Here is a 22,084-nt window from a genome sequence, read left to right as displayed (position 1 = left end):
AATAGCCACACGTGGCTCATGGCTACCCTATGGGGCAGCACAGATGAGAACATTCTGTGAACGCAGAAAGTTCCATTGGCCAGCACTGGCCATAGAACCAGAAGTAAACGAAGGTTCAAGGCTCTTGAACTTGGTACTTCATTAACTCCCTAGGAGTTCCAGAATTCCCCAGGATTAAATGAAGCTCATGCAGTCCAACAATGTGTCTGAATTATCCACAGCCAGATGCCAAGTCCACAAAGAGTTGAACAGGGTTGTACCCGGAGAGCATGTTCAAGGCCTCATCCATGGTTACTGGCAGCAAAAAGGCCTGTTCAACTGACTTCTTTGCAACCTCATTTAAGCTGCCAATTTGGGGCTCCCTGATGTGAAAAAAAGAACAGAGCATGGCTACTATTTCAGGGCAACACGCAGAAGGGAAATTGCTACAATTAGCTGATGCTGATTTCGATTAGCATATTTTCTTCCTTGGCGCATAACATCTGTTGGTGTGGAAACAGCCATTCTGTCTTGTCCCATCAGGGTGAGAGGCACAGGCGGTGAACCAGGCAGTGAACCAGGCGGGTCCACGGGGAGCCCGACATCAGCCAGGACAAAGGGGAGGAGGGGCAGGGAGAGACACTGGCAGTTTGCCTTTAAGAAGAATACTAGGAAAATGCTACTTTGCCCTGTGAAGCAGCAGGTGGAGTAGTCTGCTCTCCCAGGAGTTAGTGAGACCTGCATTGTCATTTACGTTTGTGACCTCTCCACAAGTTTCCTACCCTCTGGGGCAGTTACCCAACTGTCGTCATCTGAGAAATGGGGACAATGACAATCACCTGATGGGTTAGGGGCAGATTATGTGACATAATCTCTGTGAACACACTTGGCACACAGCAGGTGCTCAGTAAATGCTACTGAATCATAACCTTGGTAGGAGAGTATTGGGAGAGGAAGAGAGAGGGGCTCAGGGATGTTTGAATGGCATTTAGGCTGGTTCCAATCCTGGAGCTGTTGTCTTTTCATTCATTCGATACACATGCATTCTGCCAATTGGCTCTGTGGCCTTGGCTTACCCCCTAACCAGCCTGGCCTCCTGTTGCCTACCTGGGGTCCAGAGCTTGTCTCTATGGTTCCTTCAAGTCTTCCCCTGCTAACAAATGCAGCTGTTAGGAAGGAAGCTGCCCTTGAAGGACTGGTACATCTGGGTTCAAACATGGAAGATTAGCAAGGTACTGAGACCCAGATCCTTCTATCTAGAATCTGGAGCAGCTTTTAAAAATCTTTTGGTCCAGCTCTCAACTGATCACAAGGGTCCTGTCCCAGCCCTGTTTATGGGAGGCACCCAGCTTGCCTGGGCACTCCTAGAGGCAGCTCTTGCTGCCTCGCAAAGCAGCCCATTCTATTTTCAGAGCACTTTAATGTTGAGGATGCTTGTCTGTATATGGTGTATATATAAATTCTAGGTTAATGTTCCTCTGGAAACATGGCACCTGGCATAGAACATAGTTCTCAGTTTCTGTGAGGAGTGGTAAGTGGTATGTATTAAGTAGGATTTACTTAAACGGCAAGAATTCAGAGCAATAAGGCAGGTAGTGGGTCGGACACATGGTAGGTTCTTAATAAATTTTCATTCCCTCTGTCCTCTCCAAATGAGGGCTGACACAGGCAGAGGACCTCTCGCTCAGCCCTAGTGGGGTCTGGGATGTGAAAATACTCTCAACAGGCTTGGCAGGACCATTACTCTTGGACTGTCATGTGTGAAGTAGAGACAGGCTGTCAGCTATCATGATAGGACAGAGCAGAAATGACAAAGACTCAGCATAAAAGATTTCTCCGACCACCCACCTTGCTTTCTGCCTTACACAGTCAGGTAAAGCTGGGAGCCTGCTCAAACTCATGGGCCCCAGAAAACCCTCCCGTGTGTGAGGTGTGCTCCGTTTGCATGGACCTGCTGGTTCTCTCAGATGGCGAATAGCCCAGCAGGATGTGTGAAGGCGGTGGATGGGCAGGCTGTGGGGGTGCAGGCCTGGGGAGTCTGGCTCTCCTCCAAAGCCCTGAGCAGGTCCCCCTCTGTGGGCTGTGGAAGGCCCTCCCCAGCCACTGGTGACCCAGCTGGGAGGGGCCTGCATCCTCTCAGGGAGGTGGCTTTCAGCCCTGCCCCCAGCCCCACCACCTTCTTCCATTTTCCTACTGCTCATCTGGTGTCCTAATCCATCTACCCATTTTCCATCATGGCTTCAAATCTCCCTCACTGTCCTAAAAGGGAAAGAAGAGATTTGATACACTGGGACCATGGCGAGTTGGATTTTAGAGAGAGCTGGCGAAGTGTACGGAGAGGAAGGGCTGTCAGGCACATTTCTGGAAGCGAGGTCATTTCAGCGTCCTTCGCACCACCCCAAGGTTACACTGCTCACACTGCTGTAAGCCATATTGTTGGGCCAGTGGCCACCTCTGACCTCAGCCGGGACTCTGAGTGAAGCTTCAATACATTTGCCATCTGACAGCCTGGCCTCCCTGCCTGAGCCTCTGTTAGGCACACAATTGACCTTTGCCCAGGGAGAAGGAAAAGGGGGCAAAACAGGCCTTAGAGGTGATTAGAATATCATTTCCTACAGATGGTAACACCTCAGGAAGAGGATGGAAAAGGTAAGTCAGCCTCTCCTGAAGGGCTCTCAGTGTGTCCTATAGTGCCTTCCTGGCTGCCAGACTGGATAATGCTGCTCTGTGAGTAGCAGACCCCAAAGAACCAGGCCCACTGCCAGGGGTTGTATTTCTTTCCCTCGCTCTCAGCAAGTCTCAATACTCACCGAGTGCCGGTAGGTTGGCACCGGAAATCAGCTTGTCTCAGTTGCTTTGGCCCTGTAAATGCAGGTCAGCCGTAGGAGGTTAAGGGGTTAGTCTGTCCAAAGATGCTTAGTGGACGACATTGTGATATCACACCACGGTGGGGGGTGGGGTGGGGGGAGGGGCCCACTGCTGGTGTCAGGGAACAGGCCTAAAGAAATGAACACATCTGGGTTCTGCTCTGGGCCAGAGCTGCTCCAGAAGCAGTGAGTGAGTAGTCTCTGCCTTGCTAGAGACTATCAGCCTAGGAGCAGGATTAGGAAGCAGCCCAGTGTCATGTGTCCCGGCTGGGTCAACACAGGCAGATCAAGTCCAGCATTTATACTGCTGTCCCACGCAAATTGACTTCAGTGGGGGTACCCCCAATGCTCAACTTTCCCTTTGCACATTTTTCATGATTGATTTAAAAGTCAAGGCAGACCCCTGGCTTTTCCCCTGCTGGCCCCCTGGTGTGTTCAGAGGGCAAGCAAAATAATTTAAATATTCACTCAGGAAAACAAGAATGTAAATCTCCCCACCCTCTGTCCATCTCTTTAGTTAAATCAAGCACAGACATCTTTTAGGTTATCTTCTGTAATCTGTATGCCTGCTGTTTTCCATTGGAGGGAACTGGTGATTAGGTACAACTTAACAATAATCACCCCCACAAAAAAAAAGACTTATAAAAGGGGTCAAAGTCTAAAAGGTTTCTTGAGGTTCCATCCCTTCTCCCTCTGTGCTGTCATTTGGGAGGTTGGGAATGGGAAGCATTCTAACCAAAGAGCACATGGCCCTGCCTTGGAAATGGTCCTGAATTTTAGAGTCTAAAACAGTGGTTTTTAAACTTTAGGCTACATTCACATCTCCTAGGGAGCTTGTTAAAATATAGATTCCTGGGCCTTATCCCCCAGAGTTCCTGATTCACTAAGTGTGGGGTAGGACCCAAGAACGTGCATTCCTAACAAGCTCCAGGGCACTGCTGTTACTGGTCAAGGGTCTAAACCTTGAGAACCATTGCTCAAAATTGTAAGCAGTGCTAGTCTCCTGGGTTTGAATAGCACTGTCTGCTGATGGCAGTGTTCTGGGTTTGCTGGAGAACAAAACAGGAGCTATAGCTTTGGGGCCAAAGCCAGCCGGCCCTCGGGGTTCAGCCACCCAGCTTTAGTGAGGATCTGTTCATGACCAGGGCTGAGCCATGTTGAGGAGGCCAGCTGACTGTGTCCATGCACTGTAGCTTTCTGGCTTTACCACTTGAGTGCACACAGGTAGCCTGACTTCCAGGTGTCAGCACCTGTCTCTCTTTGTTTGGGGGCTTTCTCCAGCTGCTGGAGCCCACCTTGTCTTTTAAGAAACATTCTCAACCAACTGTTGTTAATGGTTGGTGGATAAATACCCTAGCTCCCTCCTGTGCAGGTGTGGTAACTTGGAGGCATGATCTGTACCAGCTCTTGGTCCCCACAGGGCCAAGCGCAGTTGCCCACAGGGGTAACTGCCTTGGTAACACACCATCTTGCTGCTCTCCCTCCCTGGCTCTCCTCCCCATCCCCTACTGTAGTTTCCTGGGATCACTCCTAAATAAATGACTTGTACCTGAATCCTTGTTTCAGGGTCTGCTTCTAGGGGACCCCAAGCTAAGAGAGTGTGAATAAGTTCACATTTAGAGGGGGAAAGACATATCATGTGGCTTAGTACAACCAGGAATTTCTGGGAATTGCTGGTGAGTGCTGAGTTTGGGGGCAGATGGCTGCGTTCTGCTGCTTGATTTTTGGAGTGTCATCAAGGATGCCTTGAGGAAATGGAGGAGCTCAGCTGGTCCTCTCAGGGGGAGGCCATGGGGATAAGGGGGCCTGGCAACCAGGACAAAAGGCCTTTTCTTTCACACAGGGAGGCCTGAATGTGCTACCTGCAGAGGACTGATTTGCTATGCAAATATCTCTTGCTTTGCACCTCCCTGGACAATTCCTCTGGAAAGAGGACTATGGAGATAGCCCTGGCACCATATAAATTATGGCTCTTGTTAGGTTTTGGGGTCTGTCACATCATTGGAGAGAGGTTCATAAGGGTCTCTGCTAGCCTGATAGGATGGACACACTTTCCTAGGTACTCACCCCACAACATGGCACTGAGCAGGTTAGTCTGACTCCTCTATGGCCTTGGCAGTGGGCCGTAAACCCTCAACTCCTCCCCATCATTGTCACTGGCCCTGACAAAGTCCCTACACATATAATCCAAATGAAAACAGTGTGCATGGCATCAAAATACTCTTCAAATTAAGTTCCTACCCACCTCCAATCAGACACATGTCATGTACAGAAATTCTGAATCTGCCACTGATTGGACCCAATTGCTGCTTGGCTGCACACTTTCACAGATCATTCTTAGGGGACAAGCCACCCCAGAGTTCTGCTTTTCCCACATTCCAACTTGGCTAGAGGGACAACAAAGCCTATTGTACTAGAGCATTGTGTCAGTAACAGGTTAGCCTTTTCAGCATAACCCAGGACTCAAAAAATAATTGGCTATGAAACAGCCATTAGCCCTTCCTCTAGACAAAAGGATCACACACAGGAACTGGCTGGATTCCCAGACCTCAGCCCAGAGCTAGGAGATTAAAAAGCAGCTAGCTTATGCCTTCAAAGACAGTGGTCTTAATGTCACCTCATCTTTTATACTCCCAAAGCCACAAAAATACCTTTGATCCAATCATGTTATTTTTGCAATTCTTTTAAATGAACTAATTTAAAATAAAGGGGAAATACATGTCCCTGTGTTAATTTCAGTGTCAATGTGGGAAATTGGAAATAATTTAAACATCTAATAAAGGAATGATTAAATACATAGCAGAGAATTCCCTTGTTGGAATATTAGGAGCCATGAATATAATGGCCAAGAAGACCGCAGGCTAACAGAGAAGAATGGTACTAGTAAGTGTAAATTTAAAAAGCAAAAAATCCAAAAGTTACAACTGCAAACACTTGCTGTGAAAAAGTGTTCAACATCATTTGTGATCAGCGAGATGCAAATGAAAACCACCACATGGTCACAAGAATGGCTAATATCACAAAGGAGGCAAGGCTAAGAGTTGGTAAAGATGTGGAGAAAACTGAACTCCCACACATTGCAAAATGGTACAATCACTTTGGAAAACTGTTTGGTAGTTTTCTGTGAAGTTAAACATATAGATCTACTCTATGTCCCAGCAATTCCACTCCCAAGAGAAATGAGAACAGCTCCACAATTGTACAGGATATTTACAACTTCTTAATTCATAATATCCCCAAACTAGAAACAACCAAATGTTCACCAACAGGTGAGTGAATAAACAGATTATTGCATATTCTTACAGTGAAATATTAGTCAGCAATGAAAAGGAAAAACACAGATATATACATGATAACATGAGTACACAGAGCAGCAGAGGGCAGAGACTAAAGAGTACACTTGGCTCCATTTACATGAAGATGAGGAACAGGCAAAACTAGTCTAAGGCTGCAGAGATAAGTTCAGTAATGTGATGGCTTGGAGGAAGAGATTGGAGGAATGGATTAAAGAACAAGGCAACTTTGAGGGGTAAAGGAAATTTTCTACATCTTTAGCATAGTGGTGGTTACTCAGGTGCGTACCTTTGTCAGAACTCACTGACCTGCACACCTAAAATGTGTGAATTTTGAAGCATGTAAACTATACTCCATAAAGGTGAGAATACGTGTATATTATTTGTGGTGTGTGTATGTGACATATCTGACATATACATGCATTCACATACATGTATACACACATACACAGAGGCATACATTGGTTGCCTAGAGAGGAAAATCAGAAGGAAATACACTAAAATGTGAAAAGTGGTTGTGTTTCATGACTGAGATGATTAGAGATGACTATTTTTTTCTCAGATTTGCCAAAATCTTACCTGTATGGTTCTTTTTTTAATGTGATAGAATGAAAAACATTCATTTTTTAAAAATGCTCCAAGGTGCTGGAGGCAAGTGTTTATGGTGGGCTACAATACCCTAGGTTTGTATTGCATGTTTGTGCAATGAAGTCCTACGGATTTTTTTCCTGTATGTCCACCAATCTAAATCCTCAGGCTAGGCCCAAACCTCACATTGCCTACTAAATCCTTCATAATGTCTTTGCTGGAAACAAATGCTATTTTATATTTTCCACCATCTTTTCATGTGTTGTTTCTCTGAAGCAATATATCTTTATTCTTTGTATTCCCAACAGCCTCTAGCACAGAAATTTGGAGAAAATAGACCTGAGCTGGCACAGGGTCACTATGTACAGTGGTTCAGGCTGTGCACTGCATGAACTCCAAAGAATGATACAAATGGCTCTCCCCTGCTGTGGGGACAGTGCCCTCTGTGGTTGTGCAGAGTCCTTGGTCAGAGTCCCTGTCCCACCACTTCCTAATTTCATGACTCTGAGGAACTTACCTCCTGAGCTTCAGTTTCCTTATTTATATAATAGGGATGTTGGGATGCTTGAATGGAGATAGTGTGTGTTCAAAGCGCTCTGTAGACTGTAACACACTCTACAATGTTAGATGTATGACTCTCACAATAAATTTGTTTCTGCCTTTCCTTACACCTTGCTCATTACCATCACTTCCTCATTAGCTTTCACTCAGTTCCCTGAGGTCGTCTAACATGTTCTTACCTCATCACATGCTGGTCTCTCTTCCTGGAACACTTTGCACTCATACTGTTCCACATCTGTTTGCTTCGGGCAATACAGGGTTTCAGCTGCACTGTCACTCAGGGCTCTACCTAAGCATCCTATGATAGCCTCCTCTTCTCTATCATTTTCTGTCTCATCACCCTGTGTCATTAGTGCCTGAAATTATTTTGTTTGTTTAATGCCGATTGTCCACTTCCCAACCCAAACCTTTGTGAAGAGGGTCTATGTCTGTTCTGCCCATGCTATATCTCCAGGCCCTGGAGCACAGTAGGTGCTCAAAAATCATTTACTGAATGAACGAACAAATTATCATTGATAAGTAGGTAATATGTTATATTTATTCAGTTCAGTCTGCCAACTGTTTTCTAAGCACAAGAAATGTGTGAGGCAAATACAGTTTGTTCCCATCTCTGCTGAGAGTGGGAACCCACCCCAGTGGCTGAAGGAGCCTGCCCAAGACGTGCCCAGTGGCCACAAGTCTGAATGTTTGCCACTGATTCTGTGCGAGAGAAGGCTCCAAGTCAGCCACCATGTCGCGAGGACCCAGGGAATGAGGAGGGCATTGTGCCGCTGCAGAGACGGATGGTTCCCAGAACGGCTCGGGAAAGCACCTCCCTCTGTCTGGGCACACTTCCCCCAGCCAGGTACTTTCCTCCTTTTCCTTCTCCCTTTCTTTTCCAGACTGTGAACAAGGAAATCAGGCCAGCTTTACCTGTGTTCCTTGTAGCTTTCGATGGAGGGTTTCTGTAAAGTTCTGGAGTCTCTGTAAGCGCCATCAATGGCACAGTGGAATTTTCTAATCCATGCCAAAGATGGAGTTCATTAATTTTCCTGCCTGAGAGAAAGAAAACACTTCTTTAGGAACTGGCAGGTTTAGCATTCTGTGGAAGGAGGGTGAGGCCTCCCTACGAGGAAGATTAATCTAGGTTTGTAGGAGGGTCATTCAGGGAAAAACCAGTACACTGAAAAGTGCTCACAGGCATGTGAGGGCCCTGGGTGTGGTGCACACCTATGGCTGCCTGATGCCTGTAGGCCGAGGTGTGGCAGGGCCCTGGGAGACTGAACAGAGGCAGGAATGCACCCCACCACCCACTAAAGTGCCCATCCAGTACATTCTTCTGCCAGCTTTCTTCCTTCCTCTTCTGAAATGTGCATGATTTCTGGAGGGATCACTCCTGAGGCCCTGCTCTTCAACTTGGCAAACCGGTGGGCCGTTTCCAGTGCTTAGACCTGATGCCACCACATAAATAGCTGGAATCTTTTTACACAGTGATCAATAATTTAAAACTTTGTGTTATTTTTAAACAAACAATGTATATGTATAAACAGAAAATAATGTAGAAGGAAAAGGTAAAAAATATCACATTGGGGATTTAAGACTTTGGGTGATATTTCTACATTTTTCCTGATACTTTTTTCTGTATTATCTGCATTATATATTCATATACATTACTCTTATATCATAAAAATTACCATAAAATGATTTCCATTTCCAGAAAATCTGTCTTTGTGGATATATTTTAGAGAATAATGCAAAGATCACTTGGATCTTTACTATAAATCTTAGGGTCTTTCTGATGCAGGTGGTTTAGAGCCCAGATCCCTGAACCTCAATATCCACCTTCACTATCTTCTGCCATTAGAGGCAGTTTGGTGAAAATGTTTGAGAGGCATTGCATGGTAAGTCAGTAAAACTTTAGTATGAATTAGTCTGAGTTCATCTCCCTCTCTTCTCTCACATGCACCCCCACAGATGGCACCCAGGACTCTGTGAGTCTATGGACTCACAGTGAAACGACAGAAGGAATGAGAGTTGCATAAATTAAACCAGATAACTAAATTCTATTCAGGCCTGGATTTTTCTGACTATAGTGACCATCAGCAGTCTGAAAAGGAGTGTCAGTGGAGCTACAGGCTATGGTCTCACTCCACCAAATCTAAATTTTCTGCAGTGCACATTTAGACTGGAGGCTGGGCTGGCCCTGAGCTGAGCCAGTCTGCTTAATCTATTAGCTGGTTGAAGGGCCTGCCAGCCCAAAGGCAGAGCTGAACTCAATTGCCCTAGCAGGCTCTTTCCAGATTTATAATACTTTCTTTTTTTTTTGTTTCTGGTTTAAAGACCCTTTTCAAAACTATATATATATATATATAAAGCTGATTAACAGAGTTTGAGACAAGCCACATGATGATTAAGTGGTTAGGGAAAGGACGTGGTAGAAAGGTTTAAAGAGCTGCAGTTTTTAAGTCTGGTTGGAAGAACTTGGAGGAGGGGATAGAATAATGATTTTTAAGTGCCAGGCACTTACTAATCAACTCTCATGCACTCTGTGAACACTTAGCAGACACCCAGCATTAAGCAGGGTGCCTTAGCTCTGTCCCTAAGCCATAAAGAATAAGACTTAAAGAAATAAATACACAGTGAGGTAGCAGTGATTTAAGCTAGACCTAAGAAAGGACTTTGTGAAGCTAAAGACAGTTCATTGCAGAACCAGAAATCACAAGGAAGTCAGAAAGAAGAATGTGTGTCTCAGGCCACTTACAAGTTTTTATCATTGTTCAAGTCATAATTCCTATACACAGGCTCTACCTGCAAACTGGCGCCCAGTTGTGTTGGGCATCCTCTATATGGAGCTGGTTATATGGGAAAAAAATGCATCAGTGGTTTCTGTGGAGGAAGCAGTTCTCTGGGCTCTCCAAGGGCAGAGAGAAACCAAGTTCCGTCTACCTTTGCATACACACCAACAAAAGAGGACCTGGCAAACTTAGGGCCTGATTCCAGAATGACCAAAGATAGTCTTTGAAACGTGAAGTGGGAGGAGATCGTTCAAGGTTAGGGAGCATATGCTCTGGGCAGAGGCACAGAGTGGGCACACATGAGAACAGGCAGAACTTGCTGAATGTAGGAAGGCAACAGGCTATGGGATTCACAAAAGTCAGACAGAGAAGTGAAGATTTGACATGGGGGGAACCATTTTAGGCTCCTGAGGGGTAGGCAAGAAAGAAGGAAGTAGTGGTTTTAGAAGGTTAAGTTTGCTAAAAGTGAGCAGGATGGATTGGAAAGAGAAAGAAAAAAAAGAAGACAGGTCTTTCATAGTTCCTGTATACAATTTCACTCTATTTACTTTGGAACAACTACTAAAAGCTGACTGTCAGTCTAATGAATTATTGATTGCCTGAGACTATAATATGGGCTGATAGAGCATAGGGCCCTATTTGTCTTGCTTTCTGCTGAATTCTTAGCACCTAGCATAGACCTTAGCAGACAGCAGTACTCCATGAGTATTTGCTGAGTGAATAAATAAGCAAACCAGGAACAGGGGACAAAGTTCGGGAGTCCTGAGTTCTTTATCACTTGTAATCTTAGAGAAGAGCCAAGACGTCTAACTAGCGAGGTTAATTAAGGATGCTTTCTGTCAGGGACAGATGAAGCCCTGTTGTGCCTAACTCAGTGGCCCTTGGATTTTGTAGCCAAATAACCAGTGTGAGGCATCTAACCATTCCAGGCTGACCTGAGGGCCATGAAGTGTTTCTCATGTCTGGTACTTCCCGTCTGAGACAGAGGAGTATGATTCTAGACTTCCTAGGACAACACAGATAGGCAGCACAACTGGATAGTGTCCTCAGCTCAACTAAAACATTTTTGATAGTTTACCAAGTACTCACTGTTATCCAAAGAGTAAGCTGAAAGGGAGACTCGGAGTTCTGGAAGGGCTGTGGAAAAGCAAAAGGTTTCATTAACTCATGTAGGGTCTGTTATACCTGCTCATTTCCCCACTGGCTTTTCTCAATGGGGAAAACAGAGGGGACATATCATGGGAAAATGTCATTTTTGGAATCTTGGAGGCTTATTTAACTTTGTCATTCGTAAGTGTGAGGTTTTGAGCAAGCCACTGTACTTCTCTGATCACCAGCTGCCTCATCTGTAACTGGAGGGAAACAATTATAATATTTGCCTCCCATGGTTCTAGTAAGGATCATTTGCAAGGCACTTTAGAAACAGGAAAGTGTCAAACATCATTAGTCTGTTTTTTCCCCTTGTTCTTTTTGGGGACTCACAACCAGCCACGAGTCAATCCTTGTTTTTGCAAAAGCTCCTATCTCTAAACTCACTTCCAATGTCACCCAGACAGCAAACCAAACATTCTTACCCAAGTTATCTTTTACTACCACTACCAACAATAAAAACTGGTGATTTGGGTTCACACTTACCATCTATTTTCCTTGTGTAAAGTTTATTTATTTTTTGACAGTTACTTTAGTCTAGAGAGATTTTTCTTTAATTATATAACAGCATTACTCTGCTTTTGGAAAGCTCTATTGCAGAATTTAAATAATCTGTTCTAGATTTTGCAAAAATATATAATAAATGTGCTAACCGAAGAGTAGAAAGATCTGCATTCTCTTTAAACATTTTTTAAACACTAAATTTGTGTTTAAAGGCGCTCAAAGGGCCCTACATTCATTCATTCCTTTGCTCATTCATTGAAGAAATATTTATGGATTTTGAACCAACACTGTTACTGCCCCATTCACATGCTGTCCGCTGTTCCTGTGCATATCAATAGCCTCTGATTGCAAACACTAGCAGCCTTCTTCCTTGTGGCTTTCTCTAAGGCATGGGCTGGAAATGCCAGCAGCAGCCTTCAACTAGTGACATATAGTATTGGTGAACACATACTCCAGCTTCCTCACTTCTCAGTTTGGGTAACTGAGGCATACACCACACTGTCTCCTAGAGTTCCTCAGTGAGAATGGGCTTCAGCTGGTGACAGAGCAACTGTTCACTGGCTGTCCTCCCTTCCCTCAGTTTTCCACTTCCTTCTCGGTGATTCCTTGGGATCACCTTCCAGATAAATTGCTTTCGCTCACATCTTTTTTCCCAGGTCTTTTGGGGAGATCCAGCCCAAGGCAAGTTTTTACCAGAATCAAGGCACTGGGCTTGGTGTTCCAGGAACATAATGATGCATCAGTGAGAGCCACTGGGAGTGAAATGTGTGCAGGAATGTCAACATGAACATGTACAGTATTTCATCTTTCTAAGTTTCAAATCCTATTGGATCTCACTCTCACTCACTTTTTCCCTCTTTCTTACACACACACACACACTCCACTCCAGTCCAGATGACTATTACATTCAGTGGTATGGAGGAGTCAGCTGGCTCATAAGAGCTGATTGTCAGTTGGCTCATAAGAGAAGATACATTTTTAGGGATTTTTCAAGCAGTTCATTAAACATAGCTATTATTAAAAAGTTAATTATATAAACTTACAATGAAATAGATTGATTTTAAAAACAGTACTCAGTCCCATCACTTCCTAATTATTTTACTACACTTACTATTTTATACATGTCCTTGAGATTATTGATAAGGTTATCTACATGGTATATAATGGTACGTTACTGCAAATTTCTTCCCACCTGTGTTCAGTGATTCAGTAGCTTGAATCAGCTATGATAGGAGTATTTACACCACAGAAACTGGCAATGCTACAAATTAGGAATTCCCTCTACCCACCACCAAGCCAGCCTTTTTCTTGCTGGTTTTCCAGGTTGCACTTAACAGTGCTTACTATTCTTTATTTCTAGAAGCCGTCTCCCCTCCATGGACTGATCTTATCCTAATTTGCCTTTTCCATCTTTCTTGGACTCAATGGTAGATTACATCAGTGGTACCATTTCTACACTGCTTTCCCCCCACCATGCCCGTATTTCCCCTCCTCTCAAACTGGGCTTGTCCTTATTACATGCTTTGGTCAACGGAAAGAGGTGGATATGATGTAATTATAAGCCCTCAAGAGACCTTGTGTGTTTCTGCTCCTTTTATTTTGCTTAAACCATTGCCAAGAGAAGTAATTGCCTCTCTAGTTCACTGATCCCAGGAGAAGGGAGTGAGCCAAGTGGAGCAGAGCTTCTAAGGTGCTCCAGTCAAGCCCAGACTGAAGGTGAATCTCCAGCCCATCTGAAGACCCATGGGTGAGCCAACCAAGGTCAGCCAAGCCTCAGCTGACCCACAGATGTGTGAACTCTAATTAGAAACCATAATTGTTTTAAGCCACTGAGTTTTGGAATGGTTTTTTACACAGAAAAAGGTGATTGATATAGACTCTTTTGTGGGTTTTCTCTGTCCAGGACTCAAGCATTGGCTATCTCCTATCTCTACCCATGTGCACTCCCAGCTCTGTATGCTGTATATGATCATCTCTGTCCCTAAGGTTTGGACCTCCACTCTTATGCATAGGTTTCCAAACTGTATCACCCACACTGGCCTCAACCCTTGAGCTTCAGACCTGCAGAAATAGCATCTCCACCTGGACTTCTCTCAGGTTCCTCCAATGCAACATGTCAAAACAATATGCAATGTCCTCCCCAAGTCCTGTTCCCCACCTGTCCAGTCTCCTGTGTGTCCTGCCTCAGCAGTAACACCACTGCATTCCCTGTCACTCCAGCCAGGAACAGGGGCTCCTGGGGGGCTCCTCCCTGTCCCTTGCATCCCATGGCCATCAAGCCTCATTTACTTCACCTCCTAATCACCCCTCACCCAGGACCCTTGCACCTCACACCCTTGCCACTGCCCTGTTCAAGCCCCATCCCTGGAGCTATTGCAATGGTCACCCATGCTAATGGGTCCCCAACCAAGGTGAAAATCACAGTTACAGAGACAGTGATCTCAGCTGCCATTGAATACAAACCCTTCGCTGAGTCACCACCACTGAAGCCGTACAGGAACAGAATCTGGCATCAAATGCAGTGGTTATACGCATGGACCCTGAGGTCAAACATACTTCCTCTGACTAGCCCTGTGACTTTGGGCAGGTTACTCAATCTCTCTGTGCCTCCATTTCCTCATCTCTAAAATGGAGATAATAACTGTATCTCCTTTGTTGGGTTGTTCCAAGGTTAAATAATTTAAACCTATTTGGTTATTGAGTTAAATAATTTTCCATATTTTTCTAACAACTTATTTTATCTGTTTGTAGGGCATCTTAAATAGTGCCTGGCACATGCTGAGACGTAAACTGTTATATATTGTTACAGTGGCTTTTTTTCACATGACATTTTATTGTTTGTCATATATCATCCTTTCATAGTTATTGAGAAAACAAAACCTCTCTTTGTGCTATACGATAGAACATATTCTCAGCTTTCTGCCTACTCTTTTAAAATAATATTTACAATTTAGTAATAGAAAGCAAAGCACTGTCATGAGTAAATGGACCATACCAGGTAATTATTCTTGTATATTTAGTCTTTCCTAATAGGGATGCTCTATTTGCTTTTAATACATAACTACAACCCAATATGTCCTTTTTTGGAGTCAGGTTGATTGAAGTATAATTCGCATACAAATCAAATTCCCCCTTAGGAGTGTGCAATGTGATCATGTAACCATCACTATCACCAAGATACAGAGAATTCATGTCACCTAAAATAGTTTCTGGTGCTCCTTACAACCACCTTTGAGACTCATCTCCTTAACCCTTCAGGCTTTGGCAAAACTCACCAGCTTATAGTTGCTCCTTGTGCAGGATGCTACCTTAGATCATCAGGCATGCCCTTCACCCACTCAGGCCTGGTGACTCCCACTTCTCCTTCCAGCTCCTGCTGTCACCCCTCTGCTCTCCTTCCTCTGGGTTAACACCCCTGCCTGCAGGCTCCCACCTCACCTTGGGCCTCTCTCTCTCTCTGACATATTTACATGTGACAGCCCTTCACCTGGACTGTCACCTGGGTGGATGGCAGGGAACTGTTTGCAGGCTCTGGCCTGGTGCCTGGCACTGAGCAGACAGGACCTGGAGGCTGGACTGTGCTGTGGGACATCTTTCCTGCCCTGGAAGGCTGTGATGTGGCAGATAAGGGCTTGGGGGTGGGGGTGTTGCTGATGGAGTCTGATGGGAGAAGGACAAGGGGCAGGGAGCCAGGAAAGGTGAAGGCTCAGGCCAGGCCACCTTTCCATACTGAAGTGTATGCTGTGTTGAGGCCAAACCAAACAATAAATTATGGGAGGGAACAGACACAAAGCCCTTTTTTGTGAGTACCCCTCTTTCCTAGGAACTTTGTAATTTTATTTACTAAGCCTCTACTCTGTGCAGACATTGAGTCAGGGGCTGGGTCACAGTTGTGTAGAAGACATTATTGTCACCTCCCTACCCCACCAGACCTCCTAGGCACTCATTCTTCTGCCAAAGGCTTCTTGCCACAAGCAGCTGCTTTTCTCTGCCTGAAGGCTTTCTCTGGCTGATAGGGTGAATTAAAGTCCTGCCAGAAAAAGCCCTCAAGCAATGAGGACTAGGAGTGGGTAGGCAAAGAACCCACCTCCTCACCCCTCATTGGGTAAGATATCTTGGGTGCATTCCACATGGTTTCCTGGCATGCCCTGCTATACTGAGCCCTGGCTGCCCACAGCGGTCACTTGCTTGATACTGTGTTATCAGCTCCTTCCCATTCACTGCTCATCCCCCTTTTCTACCAGTTTCCTGTGATCATCCCCCAAGTGATTCACTAGAATCCAAACCCTCCTGTCAGGATCTGCTTCTGGGAAAACCTAAACAGCGAATAAGATAAAGGAGGTAACTGTCCACAGCATGGCCCTCAAGGGCACTTCGGTCTTTACTGGGTTTATGTATGACCTAGGCTGCTTTAATACCAGGAAGGCACTCAATAAATAATGAATGAATGATGAATTTCCTCTATAAAACTCAGAGGGGACAGTGATTGCCCTGGAGAAGTACACTCATTTTCAGAGAGGTTAACTGGTTTAACCAGGGTCACTTAGAACTAGTTGGTAGCATATACCAACCAGAAGCTGGGACTCTTTACTTATTTCAAGCAGGGGCTCACAACTAGAAAAAGGCTGTAGAAAGCTAATCCAGGTTAATTCCCATTGATTAATCATTAATGTGATAAGGAACTGCTGAGATTAAAAATAAGAATGAAAGGTTTAATTTCAACTCAGACCCTCCTTAGTCTCTCAGTATGGCTTGTATTTTCCATATCTTTCTAACAACTAGTTCAGTACCAGTGACAAAAGGTGGGATATGTGATATTGTCCAAGAAATAGGTATGAGGAACACGATTCTGCAGCCACAGGAAATGGTGGAGGGCAGATCAGGCTGCAGCCACCCTTTGGGCCTCTCAGAAATCTTAATTTCAAAGATGTTGGCTTTGGCTCAAGTTCAAACAGTTAGCTTTAAGAGACACTGATATATAATGGTTAAAACCAGGCCTAAATTTATCTTAATTGAAAGACTTATTTTGTTATGCAAAGACAATGTTGGCTTTTATGGGGAGGTGGGGGGTGGTAACGAAGTAGTACTATTTGCTCAGTTTTCTGGGAAATGAGTGAGTTTTCTTAGGGCAGACACTCTTACCTCGCTTTCTGCATGGAGTAAAACGCTCTAAGGTGGATTGTAATTACTGCTCTGCCAGCTGTGATTTGGGCAAGTAACTCAGACTGTGCCTCAGTTGTACTGTCCCTAAAAATGGGTGCAATGATGTCCACCTTTCATTCTTTGTGTACCTTCTGGCCTTTGTACACCAATTACTTAGTCAAGAAAATTCTTTCTAGTACTGATTGCAATCTTTTTGAATATGGGAACTTTCCCCCCCTGGGCTGACCCCCAGCAGAATTTGTCCTCACACCCGGGCCCAGAGAGGGCGCTGCTTCGGGGGAAGTTAGCTGGGTTTAAACAAAGCATTTCTCCTGGCTGCTCGCAGGTTGCGCAACCCTGCTCAGGGTGACACCCACCGCCACTTCAGCCCGGCGGGATCCAGGGGCGCAGGCCTAGCGTTACCAGGATTCAAACCTTCTGCCGCCAGCCTCGGAAATGCCCGTCGCAAGTCCGCAACTGCAAGCCGCGCCACAGGCCTGGTGTAGGCGGGGCCGGCTTGCGCTCCTCACCCCGTGTGGTGGAGCATTTTGACCCCGCCCCGCCTCCGCGCCGCCGACCGCCGCACCGCGCGGCCCCGCCCCTCCATGGCCCCGCCCCCCGCGGTTCCCCGCAGCTCCACCCCTCCGCTATTGGCAGAGGCGGAGACCCTCCTCTCCGTCCAATGGCCGCCGCCTCGGCTCGGCCGCCTGTGCCCTGACTGGCTAGTGGCTGGCAGAGTGGCGGGGCGCTGACCAATAGGGAGAGGCGACTCGATGAATGGCTGGCCCGGGTTGGGAAGGCAGGAGGCGGTGATCCCGGCGGAGGGGGCCGTTCGCCAGCTCTGAGGCAGAAAGTGCCACGACTCCACACGCGCGCACGCAGCCAGCGAGCGGCCGGAGCGGACGGCGAACGGGGCGGACGGCGTCGGGGTCGCGGTGCTTGCAGCTGCTCGGGGGCGGTTTCTCGGCGGAGGCTCGGCCAGCTGCTCTCTTTCTGTTCGCGGCGGCGGCAGCGGCTCCTGCCCTCTCGCTCTCCCTCACTCGTCTCCGGCTGCAGGTAAGAAACTTGGCCGGGCCCTGCAGCGGCCGCGGAGGCGGTTTGCGGGCCGGGCGTTGGGGGGCCGGGGCTGGCCGCGCCGCGAGTGACACGTCTCCTTGGCAGCCCCTCCCCCGGCGGCGCCGGGCGCTGCCGGCCGTCGATGCGGCCGCGGAGCCTCGGGTCGCGTAGGGCCCCGGGGGGCGTGTACCGAGCCGAACCCGGTGCAGGGGCGTCGGCCGAGCCAGACCTGCGATGTGGCCCCCACGCCTCTCGCTGTTCGGGAGGTACCTTCCTGGCGGCCCTGCGGCGCGACGTGGCGACCCCTCCCTCTCCGCCGGGCCGTCGGGCCGGCCCGCGCGCTCCGAAGTTGGGCGAAGAAAGTTGGCGGCGGGGCGGGGCGGCGCACAGCTGGCGAAGGAAGGGGTTAAGTTTCGGGAAGCGGCCGGATGACGTTGCCGGGCTGGAGTCCGGCCTGGAGTGGGTAGGGGGCGGGCGGAAGGCGGCGGAGGCCAGCCGGGGGCGAGGGGGGGCAGGAGGGCGGGATTGAATGGGGGTCCCGGGGGCCGAGCACGCTCGCCTGTGGGCAGCGGCTCGGGGACGCTTCTGGAGGGCGGGCAGCCCCCCACAAGCTGGGCCTGGGCCGCTGGGATGCAGGGGACGCCGGCGGGTGTGGGGCCGTCCGGGGTCCGGACGGCTGGGCTGCCGCGGTGGCAACTTCCCGGAGTGAGGGCGGAGGCTCTGCTCCCCCTGGCGGCGGGGCCGGGGGCACCGTTTTCCCGGCCTGGCCGCGCGGAGCCCGGATCGAGGCCCCCAGTGGGGGCTGGGGTCACTCGAGCCCTGCCCGGTCCGCTCCACCCGCGCCACTATGAATGGACCGGCAGTGCCAGACCCGGGCGGAAGCGGGCACCTCCGGCCCGGCCAGCCAAGCGCGTTGGCACCTGGCCTGGCACCGCCCCGGCCCCCCGGGCTCCCAGTCCGCTCCCGGGGGCTGGGGAGGGCGGGCCAGGATCCGCGCTTGCATTGGGGCGTCCGAGAATTTTCAGGGACCTCTCCCCCGATGATGGGTCATAAATGATAGACCCGTGTAGTGTAGTGGTTCAAGGAGTGGGCTTCTGGAATCCCGGCACCGCTTGACCCCGACCAGGCAGTTTCACCGCCAGTGTCCGCTTCCCTGTCTGGAAAAAATGGGGTTGCTGGTCCTTAAGGGAAGAGCTGCAAAGATCTTGCACCCGTAGGGGGAAGTCAACAAGTGTTCGCTGTTGCTGTTGGGATGAGGTTTTTGGTGTTAACGGGGCCCGGAAGGGAGGTGGAGTCTGGGTCCATCCAGCCTGCCTGCTGCAGACACCAGAAATCCCAGGGTCTGGATTTCATCCCCAAGCCACACTTTCCGACCCTAGGGTCGGGTCCCTTAACTTCCCTGAACCTGAGCTTCCTTATCTGTAGCCTGGAGATAATACCACCCACTCATAATAGGGTCAGGGCAACCTCTCAGGCAAGTGCTGGGAAAACCTGGAACCTTGTACAAACAGAAGGCAGTTTGGCAATAACTCCTGGAGGTCAGAGGTCAGTAGAAAACACCAAGGAAATGAAACTTTGAAGGTGCCTGGAAGCTTCCCACGTCACTGTTTGCTCACTGTGCTGGCACCTTTAGGGTGAGGACGCCTGGATAGCATTTTCTGGAGTCTGGGGAAACGGGCCCCCAGGGGCTTCTGTCCAGTACTCCCAGGAGGGACAGCTGCACTTTTTACACCAGCCCTATGAAGTTGGGGAGCATTCTCCCACCGACTCTGCCTCCTACTGACTTTCCCTCTGTACTTGGTCATATTAACTTCCCGTTAATGTGATACCAGAGAAGTTCTTGGTGATTCTGCAGCTTGCTGCTTACTGTGGTGAGGTCTCAATTCCCTCATGAACTTTCCAAAGGTCAGCCCCACTATGGGCTGCCAACCTGTTTCCCTTCCAGAAAGAAGCTTCCGGTTCTGAGGTCCTGAGATGCTGCTTCCCTTTCTATTTAAGCAAGGGAGGAAAGGTGGGGCAGACCTCTTAGGTTCAGTTTTCCTTGTACATGGAGCAATGCAAACCTGGCTTGCAGGACATCTGGCATGTTGAGGCTGGGAGGGGACAAGCAAGGCATCTTGGGGTTTGGAAACGGGGCATCCAGTGGGTAGAGCCAAAGGCACTGTGCTGTAACAGAACTCTTTTCTTTCTGAACATCTGTAGAGATTAAGATGGTAGAGTGGCATCTTGGTGCATGAATATTTTTTAGTTATGGGAGAGTTTTAAGTCAATCCTAAATCATTGAGTCACATTTGAGCAATTATGCTCTTTGCTGAAATGAGCCCTCAGTCAACAGGCTGCAGTAATTACACAGCACCAGATTCATTTAAGTGGTTGAATGCAAATTATTTAATTGGAATATTGTTTTTTTAAGTAACAGGGACACTTTTTAAATGTGCTAGGACCCCAGACTCCTTTTACTTGTTCTTTTATAACTTGGACCTTTAGCTAACAGGTGAGTGAACATAGGTAGTGAGTCAACAGCTCTTTGGAGACACCAGAATTTTCTTAAGATAAAATCTTGTGTCAGGAGAAAAAAAATAATGGTCAGTCAGAACTGTGAAACAGAGGCAGTGCTATCCATGTGTGCATCCTGGGCCTGCAGTGGTTAAGGCCTAGTCTGTAATACAATAAATGTTGACTAAATGAGGTAGACTGTTACTGCTGTTAAAATATTCTTGCAAGTTATCCACCTAACTCATTGAACAACTGAAGCTGAGCCCAATTTGATTTTTAAGGTTTACTATTTAGAATCAAATTCTACAACTTTGACCTATATTTAGGCCTTGCAACAACCTCATTTTATAGAGTAAGTATGGTTGTTCACAATCAGTGGATGAGAACATGGAGGCCAGCAGGTCAGGCGGTTGGTTGTCAGGCCAGCTCCTGTTGCAGTGACTCAATCTTCAGCTGCTGGCGATGTGCAGATCTAAATTCTGAATGTTCACCTTCAGTTCCCTTTAATTCCACGCTTGCTGTGGTAGTAACTACCTGAGGGAGGACACAGAACTAGAAGACTGAAATTAAGAGCTGCAGTAGAAGGGAGGGTCAGTTAAAAACGTGGTAGTGCAAGAAGGTACTTTTCATTTCTTTATCAAGTGTCTCCCATGGCCTTTGAACACTATAAACACAAATGAGACCTAGTTCTTGTCTGGAGAAGCTACTGTCCCAACTGTGTTGTCCAATACAGTAGCATGTAAAGCTGTTTAACCTAAAACAAGTAAAGTAAAGTAAAATTTAAAATTAAGTTTCTTGGTTACACCAGGTATTTTTCAAGTGCTAGTAGACATGTTGATCAGTGCACATTTAGATCATTTCCATCATCACAGAAAGTTCTCTGGACAGCATTGGTCTAGGGGTACTGGTATTTTCTAAATATTCAAGCCTATGTGTTCCTCGTGATCATTTAGAAATACCATTATGTTGACCTGTATGAATGCCCATTCTATACATCAAAAATAATTGACTAGTGGCAGTTCATGAGCTTTAACCTAATAAGATCCCACCTTTAGGAAGCATTTATTCTTGATTTGTGTGTGCATTTTAAATTGCATACCAAGAAAAAAGGGGGCAACAGCACGAATATAGTGGCCTGCCCTGAAGAGATTCTACCTAATACGAAATGCTTGTAATGGTCAAATGTACCAAACATGGATTGTAGGTATTGGACAGAAAGCGTATGCCCACGTTATGTACTTAATTCTAAATAATGGAGCCTAAGCAAGAGGGCCACTTAGCATTATAGACAGTTAACTTGGGGACTTCCTAGGAGGCTATCCTCTTAGAGAAACTTTGATGGGTCTCCTGAAACAGGCAGCCTGACTCCCACATCTAAAACCCAGACACGTCTGGTGTGTTTCCTCTAAGTGCCATTAGTGACATGTATCTCCCACCTGTCTAGCAACAGGAAGCAAATTTGTTTAATTTATAAAGAGAGTTTTATAATTTATAAATTCCATTATTTTTGCAAGACTGGAGCAGCTGCTGTCCCCAAACCTGGCAAGTTCTGTCACACGGGTGCTTTCACACCTGGCTGGCAGAGGTGGTTTCCTCAGGCAGGGACTACATGTCGGGCTCTGTGATATTCCATGTAACTTTGAGAGGATCATTGCATAGTATTTGGGAGGAATTT

The 22,084-nt window shown here is 47.1% G+C and overlaps 2 protein-coding genes across 10 annotated transcripts in view; one reads left to right on the top strand and one right to left on the bottom strand.

Annotated features, from left to right (window-relative positions):
• BANF2 (BANF family member 2) overlaps nt 1–17,723 on the bottom strand; it is a 56,926-nt gene extending 39,203 nt beyond the window's left edge. The window contains exons 1-3 of one of the 5 annotated variants that reach the window (XM_073236956.1): nt 17,611–17,723; nt 11,152–11,199; nt 8,201–8,323 (exon numbers count right to left, since the gene is read on the bottom strand). The gene's annotated coding sequence lies outside the window, so the exon portion shown is untranslated. Of the gene's footprint in view, nt 1–1,086; nt 1,133–2,789; nt 2,903–8,200; nt 8,324–11,151; nt 11,200–17,234; nt 17,537–17,610 lie in introns of those variants that run through there. The other 4 variants (XM_073236954.1, XM_073236955.1, XM_073236957.1 and 1 more) reach the window with 4 other exon arrangements.
• RRBP1 (ribosome binding protein 1) overlaps nt 17,718–22,084 on the top strand; it is a 67,924-nt gene continuing 63,557 nt past the window's right edge. For 4 of the 5 annotated variants that reach the window (XM_037022480.2, XM_037022478.2, XM_037022479.2 and 1 more), the window contains exon 1: nt 17,719–17,913. The gene's annotated coding sequence lies outside the window, so the exon portion shown is untranslated. Of the gene's footprint in view, nt 17,914–22,084 lie in introns of all 5 variants that reach the window. The other variant, XM_037022477.2, reaches the window with a different exon arrangement.

The sequence above is a fragment of the Manis javanica genome, chromosome 5 (assembly GCF_040802235.1).
Source record: "Manis javanica isolate MJ-LG chromosome 5, MJ_LKY, whole genome shotgun sequence".
NCBI classification, from domain to species: domain Eukaryota; kingdom Metazoa; phylum Chordata; class Mammalia; order Pholidota; family Manidae; genus Manis; species Manis javanica.
This window is presented reverse-complemented; position numbering and strand designations above follow the sequence as displayed.